This window comes from Galeopterus variegatus, unplaced genomic scaffold, assembly GCF_000696425.1.
Source record: "Galeopterus variegatus unplaced genomic scaffold, G_variegatus-3.0.2 Scaffold1948, whole genome shotgun sequence".
Classification (NCBI taxonomy): domain Eukaryota; kingdom Metazoa; phylum Chordata; class Mammalia; order Dermoptera; family Cynocephalidae; genus Galeopterus; species Galeopterus variegatus.
The window spans coordinates 330,162-339,411 of record NW_007728059.1 but is presented as its reverse complement, the minus strand read 5'-3'; the positions used below and the strand labels follow the sequence as shown (position 1 = coordinate 339,411).

At 40.4% G+C, this 9,250-nt stretch overlaps 2 pseudogenes; both read left to right on the top strand.

The window, feature by feature from the left end:
* Positions 1–1,051: 1,051 nt before the first annotated feature.
* Positions 1,052–1,402, top strand: LOC103596157 (annotated as a pseudogene).
* Positions 1,403–1,638: 236 nt separating this feature from the next.
* On the top strand, positions 1,639–1,947 carry LOC103596154 (annotated as a pseudogene).
* The last annotated feature ends 7,303 nt before the right edge of the window (positions 1,948–9,250 follow it).

The following is a 9,250-nucleotide window of genomic DNA, read 5'->3' as shown; positions in this document are numbered from 1 at the left end:
GTCAGGCAGAGAAAAAGAAATACCACATGTTCTCACTTATTGGTGGGAGCTAAAAAGAAATTAATTAATTCACTCACATACACACACAAAAAAGAAATCTGGGTGGGGGGGAGAAGAAGATATAACAACTACAATCTTTTGAAGTTGTTACAACAAGCAAACGGAAAGGACATTCTTGGGTGGGAGGGGGTGAGGGAGGAGGGAGAGAGGTTTCGGTGATGGGCCATAATAACCAACTACATTGTATATTGACAAAATAAAAATTTAAATAAATAAATAAAAATCTGTACTAAGAGACAAAGGAACTATATAATGATAAAAGGATCAATATGGAAAGAGGATATAACAATTATAAATATATACGCACCCAACACTGGAGCACCTAGATATATAAAGCAAATATTATTAGATCTAAAGGGAAAGATGGAGACCAACACAATAATAGTTGGGGACTTTAACATCCCACCCTCAGCCTAGGATAGATCTTTAAGACAGAAAATCAACAAGGAAACATCAGATTTAAATGGCACCATAGACCAGATGGATCTAATAGACATACACAGAGCATTTCATCCAACCACTGCAGAATACATATTCTTTTCATCAGCACATGGAACATTCTCTAGGACTGACCATATGTTAGGCCACAAAATAAGTCTCAACAAGTTCAAAAAAATCAAAATCATATCAAGTATATTTTCTGACTATAATGGTATAAAACTAGAAATCAATAAAAAGAGGAACTTGTGAAACTACACAAATACATGATAATTAAACAACATGCTCTTGAATGTCCAATGGGTCAAAGAAGAGATTAAGGAGGAAATTTAAAAATTTCTTGAAACTAACGAAGACAGACCCAACAGACCAACACCTATGGGATACAGCCAAGGCACTACTAAGAGGAAAGTTTATAGCAATAAACACCTACATCAAAAAAATAGAAAAAGGGTGAGCAGGCACGGGGGAGAGGCGGCTGGCTGGGCTCGGGACAGCAGGCCACACAGAAGGACCCAGGCTCCATGCTCACACCAGTCTGCCACCCCAGGACATGTTCCTCATCATCTGGTGTCACAAGATCACCATCTTCACAGATGCCAAGGAGTTGAGCACTGTGTTCAAGCTGAAGTGAATTGTCAAGGGTATTCTCAAGCAGCCACCTGATGAGCAGTGGCTGTACAAGGTTGACCAGCTCCTGGATGATGGCAAAACACTGGGCAAATGTGGCTTCACCAGCCAAGTAGCACAGCCACAGGCCTCAGCCACAGTGTGGCTGGCCTTCCAGGCAGATGACACCTTTGAGGCCCTGCACATTGAGCCTTTCTCCAGCCTGCCCAAACAGGCTGATGTGATGAAGCTGCAGGACTCAGAGAGCAGCACCAGTGAACAACCTGTGTGGTGAGGGCCACCCACCCACACTTGAGGCCCATTCCCCCCAGTAAAAGAGACTTGGGTGTCTGCCTGAAAAAAGAAATAGAAAGATTTCAAATAAACAGCCTAACAATGCACCTTAAGGAACTAGAAAAGCAAGAACAAACTAAACCCAAAATAAGTAGAAGAAAAGAAAGAATAAAAATCAGAGCATTGCAGCAGTAGTGGCAAAAAGGCAAAATACAAACTGTGGTGGTGGTGGGAGTCATGACAGGACAGGCATTTAGAAAGTTTCTTCCACTCTTTGATCGAGTATTGGCTGAAAGGAGTGAGGTTGAAACTGTAACCAATGGAGGCGTTATGCTTCCAGAAAAATTTCAAGGAAAAGTATTGCAAGCAACAATAGTAGCTGTTGGATCAGGCTCTGAAGGAAAGAGTGGAGAGATTCAACCAGTTAGTGTGTTAAATTGGAGATAAAATTCTTCTCCCAGAATATGTAGGCATCAAAGTAGTTATAGGCAACAACTATATTTCTTATTTAGAGATGTTGATATTCTTAGAAAGTATATAAACTGAAATAAATCACTGTTGAAATGGCATCACTAGAAGCTGCCCATTCCACTGTTTCATCATGTAAATAATTTCCATGTCTCTTCCATGATAAATTAATGACATCTAAACTAATGACATCTAGGGTCTACAATTTAGTTTCATTGCACTGATATAAATATTTCTAAATAAAAATATGTAAACCAGAAAAATCAGAGCAGAAATAAATGAAATTGAGGCTAAAAATACAAGATAAAAATCAATCAAAAGAAAAGCTGGTTATTTGAAAAGATAAACAAAATCAACAAACCATTAGCCAGACTAACCAAGAAAAATAGAGAAAAGACCCACATAAATAAAATCAGAAATGCAAATAGAGACATTACAACAGATAGCACCAAAACATAAAGGATCATCAGAGACTATTATGAACAACTTTATGCCAATAAATATGAAAACCTAGAGGAAATGGATAAATTCCTGGACACATATACCCTACTAAGACTAAATCAAGAAGAAATAGAAAACCTAAATAGATCAATAACAAGTAATGAGATAGAATTAGTAATAAAAAGTCTCAAAGAAATGAAAGCCCAGGACCAAAAGACTTTACTGCTGAATTCTACCAAACACTTAAAGAAGAACTAATACCAATACTTCTTAAACTACTTCAGAAAATTGAAGTAGATGGAATTCTTCCAAACTCATACTATGAGGCCAGCATTACCTTGATACCAAAACCAGGCAAGGACACAACAACAAAAAAACAACAACTACAGGCCGATATCCCTAATGAACACACATGCAAAAGTCCTCAATAAAATACTAGCAAACCAAATCCAACAGCACATCAAAAACATCATACACCATGATCAAGTGGGATCTGTTCCAGGGATGCAAGGATTATTCAACATATACAAATCAATAAAGGTAAACATCACATAAACAGAATGAAAGTAGAAAACACATGATCATCTCGATAGATGCAGAAAAACATTTGATAAAATTTGACATCCCTTCATGATAAAGACTTTCAAGAAATTAGGTATAGAAGGAAAGTATCTTAACACAGTAAAGCCTATATATGACAAACCCACAACTAACATCACAATGAATGGGGAAAAACTGAAAGCTTTCCCCCTAAGAACTGGAACAAGGTAAGGATGCCCATTCTCACCACTTCTATTCAACATAGTACTGGAAGTCCTAGCCAGAGCAATTAGGCAAGAGAAAGAAATAAAAGGTGCTGTGGATTGATTGTCCCCCTTCCCAAACTCATTGAAGCTCAAATTGTGTCCCCCAAAATTCCAGGTATTGGAAACTTGGCCCTCACTCTGACAGTGTTGAGAAGGTGGGAAATCCTATTATGATAATTGAAAGATGGGGCTTTGAAGAGGTGATTACGTTGATGGTTTAATGGTGGCCATGGGCATGGTTCTGATGTCTTTAAAAGGAGAGTGTATGAGGAGCTCTGTGTGTGTGTGTGTGTGTTTCTGCCATCTCTCAGTGTGATACCCTGTGTTGCTGAAGTCACCACCAAGGAAGACCCTCACCAGATGTGTTCCCTGGACTTTGGACTTCCCAGCCTCTGAAATTGAAAGCAATAAATTTCATTTTCTTACAAACTATCCACTTTCAGGTATTTTGTTATAAGCAACAGAAATGGACTAATACAAAGGGCATCCAAATTGCAAAGGAGGAAGTCAAGTTGTCCCTGTTTGCAGATGACATAATTTTACATAGAGAAAAACCCAAAGACTCTACCAAAAATTCCTAAACCTGATAAGCAAATTCAGTAAAGTTGCAGAATACAAAATCAACATAAAAAAATCAGTAGATTTCTGTACACCAACAATGAGCTAGCAGAAAAAGAAATCAAGAAAGCTATCCCATCTATAATAGCAACAACAAAAAAATAAAATACCTAGGAATAAATTTAATCATGGAGGTGAAAGATCTCTACAATGAACTATAAAACACTTATTAAAGAAGACACAAAAAATGGAAAGACATCCTATGCTTATGGATTGGAAGAATCAATATTGTCAAAATGACCGTACTACCCAAAGTGATCTACAGATTCAATGCAATCCCCATCAAACTACCAATGACAGACTTCAAAGAAATAGAAAAAAGAATTCAAAAACTTATATGGGGCCAAGCCCGTGGCGCACTCGGGAGAGTGCGGCGCTGGGAGCGCAGCAGCGCTCCCACCGCAGGTTTGGATCCTATATAGGGATGGCTGCTGTGCTCACTGGCTGAGCACGGTGCGGCCCGTCTCAAAAAAAAAAAAAAAAAACAAACAAAAAAAAACTTATATGGAACAACAAGGGTCCCCAAAAAGTCAAACCAATCCTGAGCAAAAAGAACAAAGCTGGAGTATTACATTCCTTGACTTCAAAATATGCTACAAAACAATAGTAATCAAAACAGCATGGTACTGTCACAAAAACAGACACATAAATCAAAGGAACAGAATAAAGAATTCAGAAATAAATCTACATACTTACAGCCAACTGATTTTTGACAAAGGAGCCAAGAACATACATCTGGGAAAGGACAGTCTCTTCAATTAATGTTGCTGGGAAAATTGGAGATCCATATGCAGAAGAATAAAACTAGACCCCTATCTCTCACCACATACCAAAATCAACTCAAAATGGATTAAAGATTTAAATGTAAGACCCCAAACTATAAAACTTCTAGAAGAAAACATAGGGGAAACACTTCAGGACATGGGTCTGGGCGAAGAGTTTATGAATACTTCAGAAGCACAGGCAACAACAGCAAAAATTAATCAATGGAATTGTATCATACTAAAAAGCTTCTGCACAGCAAAGGAAACAATCAGAGTGAAAAGACAACCTACAGAATGGGAGAAAATATTTGCAAACTATGTATCCAAAAAGAGATTAATATCCAGAACATACAAAGAACTCACACAACTCCATAGTAAAAAGAAAAATAATCAGATTGAGAAATGAGCAAACCAGGATGTAGGAGGAGAGGGCCATCCCTGCCCCCCCTTACCCCCTCCTCCATCATTGTTCCCCCTCTGCCTCACCCCTACTCTGCAACAACATCTTAGAATGTAAAATAATAATAATAGTAATAAATTAATTATTTTTTTAAAAAGAATTCACACAGAGGTAAACTTTCAAAAAAAAGAGAACAGAACTGTGGTTATTAGAGGTGGGAAAGGGGAAGGTAGAGGGGATTGGCAAGAAACTAGTTAAGGGTCATAAAGAATGATTATGTTTTGTAAACATGAGTATACTAATTATCCTGATTTTATCACCACACATTGTACACATGTATTGATATTCAATTCTGTACTCCACAAATATATAAAACCAATACAAAAAATTGGGCAAAGGAACTGAATAGACATTTTTCTAAAGAAGACATACAAATGGCCAACAGGCATATGAAAAAATGCTCAACATCACTAATCAGAGAAATGCAAATCAAAACCACAATGAGATATTATCTCACCCCAGTTAGACTGGCTATTATCAAAAAGTCAGAAAATAACAAATGCTGGTGAGGATGCAGAGAAAAGTGGAACTCTTATACATTGCTGGTGGGAATGTAAATTAGTAAAGCTACTATGGAAAAAAACAGTATGGAGGTTTCTCAAACAGTTATGGATAGCACTACCACATGATCCAGCAATCCCACTACTGGGTATATACCCCAAGGAATAGAAATCAGCAAGTTGAAGGGACTCTCCCATGTTTATTGCGGCTCTATTCACAACAGCCAAGAGTTGGAACCAACCTTCCATGGATGACTGGATAAAGAAAATGTGGTATATATACACAATAGAATGCTGCTCAGCCATAAAAAAAAAGAGTGAAATTCTGCCATTTGCAGCAACATGGATGAGCCTGGACAAAATTATGTTAAGTGAAATAAGCCAGGCACAGACAGAGAAATGCCACATGTTCTCACTCATACTTGGAAGCTAAAAACGTTGATCTCATAGAAGTAGAAAATAGAATAGTGAATACTACAGACTGGTGGGTGAAAGAGGAAGGGGAGATAGAGAGAGAGTGGTCAGTGAATATGAAACATTAGAGGGATAGGAAGAATGGGATCTAGGTTTCTATGCTAATATAAGGAGACTACAGCTAACAACAAAGTACTGTGTATCTTTGAATAGCTAGTCAAGATGATGATGAATGTTCCTAACATAAAGAAATGACAAATGTTTGAGGTGATGGATATGATAAGCACCCTGATATTGTGGCTTTGCCTCCCACAGATTTGTTACCTCTCTTCCCCTGGGTGATGGAGCTGCAAAAAGGATTACTCAAAGCCCATTTCTTCCAAGCAGTGAGAGACCCCAAAGGAGTTAATTTCCCAGAACCCTCAAGTGAGAGGCATTTCTTCCTTTTGGGAAATTAATCACAAATTGGGGTTCTCGCCCCACATTTATTCTCCAGACCAGGAAGTTACAGGAAAAGAACATAGGTGTGGTTATGGCCAATTATAGTTTAACAGTAGAGACTGGTAACATTCAGTAAAACAAGCAAAGTGACATTCCATAATGCAGTTTGCAAAAGGTTAAGTCAATCCACAAACAAAAGCTTGATCTTAGCAAACACTGTTTTTTCCTACAGGAATTTCCCAGTATTTTTACATATCAATCAGTAACTTGTCTGTCCTTGAGCCAGCAACCTTGCTGTACCACAACTCTCCATTCACATCAGAGACACTAGTCTGAAGAAAGTTTCCTGTCTTTTGCAAGGTTAACATTTCTATACCTAATTTTAAAAGGTAAGGGTAAACCTGAAGCCACAGAGGCCCAGAAAATAGGCCCTGTGGAATACATTTGCTCCATAAATGTTAGTGCTCTCTACAGATATGATCACTGAACACAGTATGAACGTTCCCAATTATCATATGGTACTCCATAAATACATACAATTATCATGAGTCAATTAAGAACAATAAATTAAAAAGAGAAAAAAGAAATAGAGAGCAGATAGTGATTATCAGAGGCAGGGAAAGGGGAGGAGGGGAAGGGGAAAGGTTGGTAGACTGATACAAAGTTACAAAGTTACAGTTAGATAGGAAGAATAAGTTCTGGTGCCCTACAGTGAAAATAGCTAATAATATTGTATTGTATATTTCAAGACAGCCAGAAAAAGGGATATTGAATATTACAACCACAAAGAAATGATAAATGTTTAGGTGATAGATATGCTAACTATTCTGATTAGATCATTATACAATATATGTATGCATTGAAACAACAAATTGTACCCCATAAACATGTACAATAAAAAAACAAAATTAAAATTAAAAAAAAGAAGAAAACATGCTATATACATACAGTGGAATATTATTCAGCCATTAAAAAGGAAGGAAATTGGGCCGGCCCGGTGGCGCACTGCTACAGTGCGCCGCTTGGGAGCGCGGCGGCATTCCCGCCGAGGGTTCGGATCCCACATACAGACCAGTTCCCGCTCACTGGCTGAGAGAGGGGCGGGCACAGCACCGAGGGTTGCGATCCTGTTGCCAGTCCCGGTCCGGTACGGGCGCGACACTGAGGGTTGCAATCCCGTTACCGGTCACGAAAAAAGACAAAAAGGAAAAAAAAGACAAATACTGTATGATTCCACTAATAAGAGGCACTAGAGTAGTCTAATTCACAGAGAGAGAAACTAGAGGAGTGGTTGCCAGAGGATGGGGAAGGGGAGAACTGGGAGTTGGTGTTTAGTGGGTACAGTTTCAGGTCAGGAAGACGAAAAAAGTTGTGGAGATGGACGGTGGTGATGGTTGCACAACAGTGCGAATGTCCTAATGCCACTGAATTGTACATTTAAAAATGGTTGAAATGTTACATTTTATGTTATGTATACTTTACTACACTTTTTAAAAAAAAAGAAAGACAAAGGAAAGGTGTGGGAAGACCCAGCATAGCATCTTCTGCTGCAGGCAGGTGGGGAGACAACTTTGTCTTCCCAGGCCAGGCCTGCCACAGCAGAAGAGGTAGACACATGCAGGAGGGCTGATCACCTGGCCCTGCCACTCACGGTGTGCCTGGGGGTAGGTAGGTCTCTGCTTTTCTGGGAAAATCAAGGAAGCTGACTGATTCACAGATTTCCTCTAGCTTCCGCATTCCGTGGTTCTGCCTTATTAGGAAGTCCTTAAGTAAGATAATGTGCTTGTACATCAAGAGCTATAACCCAGAACCAAGCCAGTTGGCAAACCTCAGTAGATATTACTAGGGTGCGACTGATTTGGGGGCCATGTTAAAATCAAGATTGGGACCTAAGCCTGCCACAGCAGAAGAGGTAGAAACACCAGGAGGGCTGAGGACCCGGCTCTGCCACTCAGGATGTGCAAAATCATGCAGAGGATGAGGTAAAAGGAACAGAAAAGCCAGACTTTCACCATACTGCACATTTCCAATGAGGCCTTGGGACCCTTTGACTTGGCACTCTTAAGAATGTGCCTTACAGGAATTAAATTAGTGAGTTCTGGCACCAAACAGATGCCACCCTCAAACTGGGCCAATGAGGAAAGTTTACTACAAGGTCAGTTTACAAAGGAGTGGGCAGGGTCTAGGAAACCAAAAGGATGGTACAGTATCTGGGGCTTGCAACAGCAAGTGTTAGCACCCTGAGGGCAAAAGTGGTTACAAAATCTGGAGCAAGACCACGTGGGGAAGGTCATCTTTGGTAAGGACAACCCTGCAGGAGGGAGCTCAGGGAATAAATCCCCAGGCCTCTCCCTCTTCCTGCCCTCAATCTCCTGCCAGGGCCTCCCACTGGCCATGCCCAATGGGAAGCCGAGGATAGTGGAGGCTTTTTTTAGTGAAACCCACACTGGCCAGCCTCCAGGGCTTGAGGATGGTCAAGGCTGGCAAGGAAGTCCGAAGAGCAAATGGAGGGGCAGATCCAAAGTGAATCAGCACCAAACTATCCACGTGGCCTAGCAAGGGTGGCTGAGAAGCATCCTCCCCTGGATGTCCCCTACTTTCTTTCAAAGGCTGACTTGGGACCCAGGTTGGGAAGGAGCCCTGGGCTCTTTCAGGCTTTGAGGGGAGTTTGTGCGGTTTGTTGGAAAAAGCCCCTGATTACTGGCTGAGAGAACATTGGTCAGGGGCCTAAACTTCCTGTCCACGCATTATGTGTTCATTCATTCACTCAGCCAACAACTGCTGAAAGTGACTCAGTGCCCAGCCAGTGCTAGAGGACACTAGGTGAAGAAATGTGGAGCAGCCCCAGGCACCCGCGGCTTCAACTTGTGAAATCTGCCTAAGGCCAGGCAACCATGGGTTCCATCCACCCGCTCTGCGACTCTGGAGGCTGCTCTC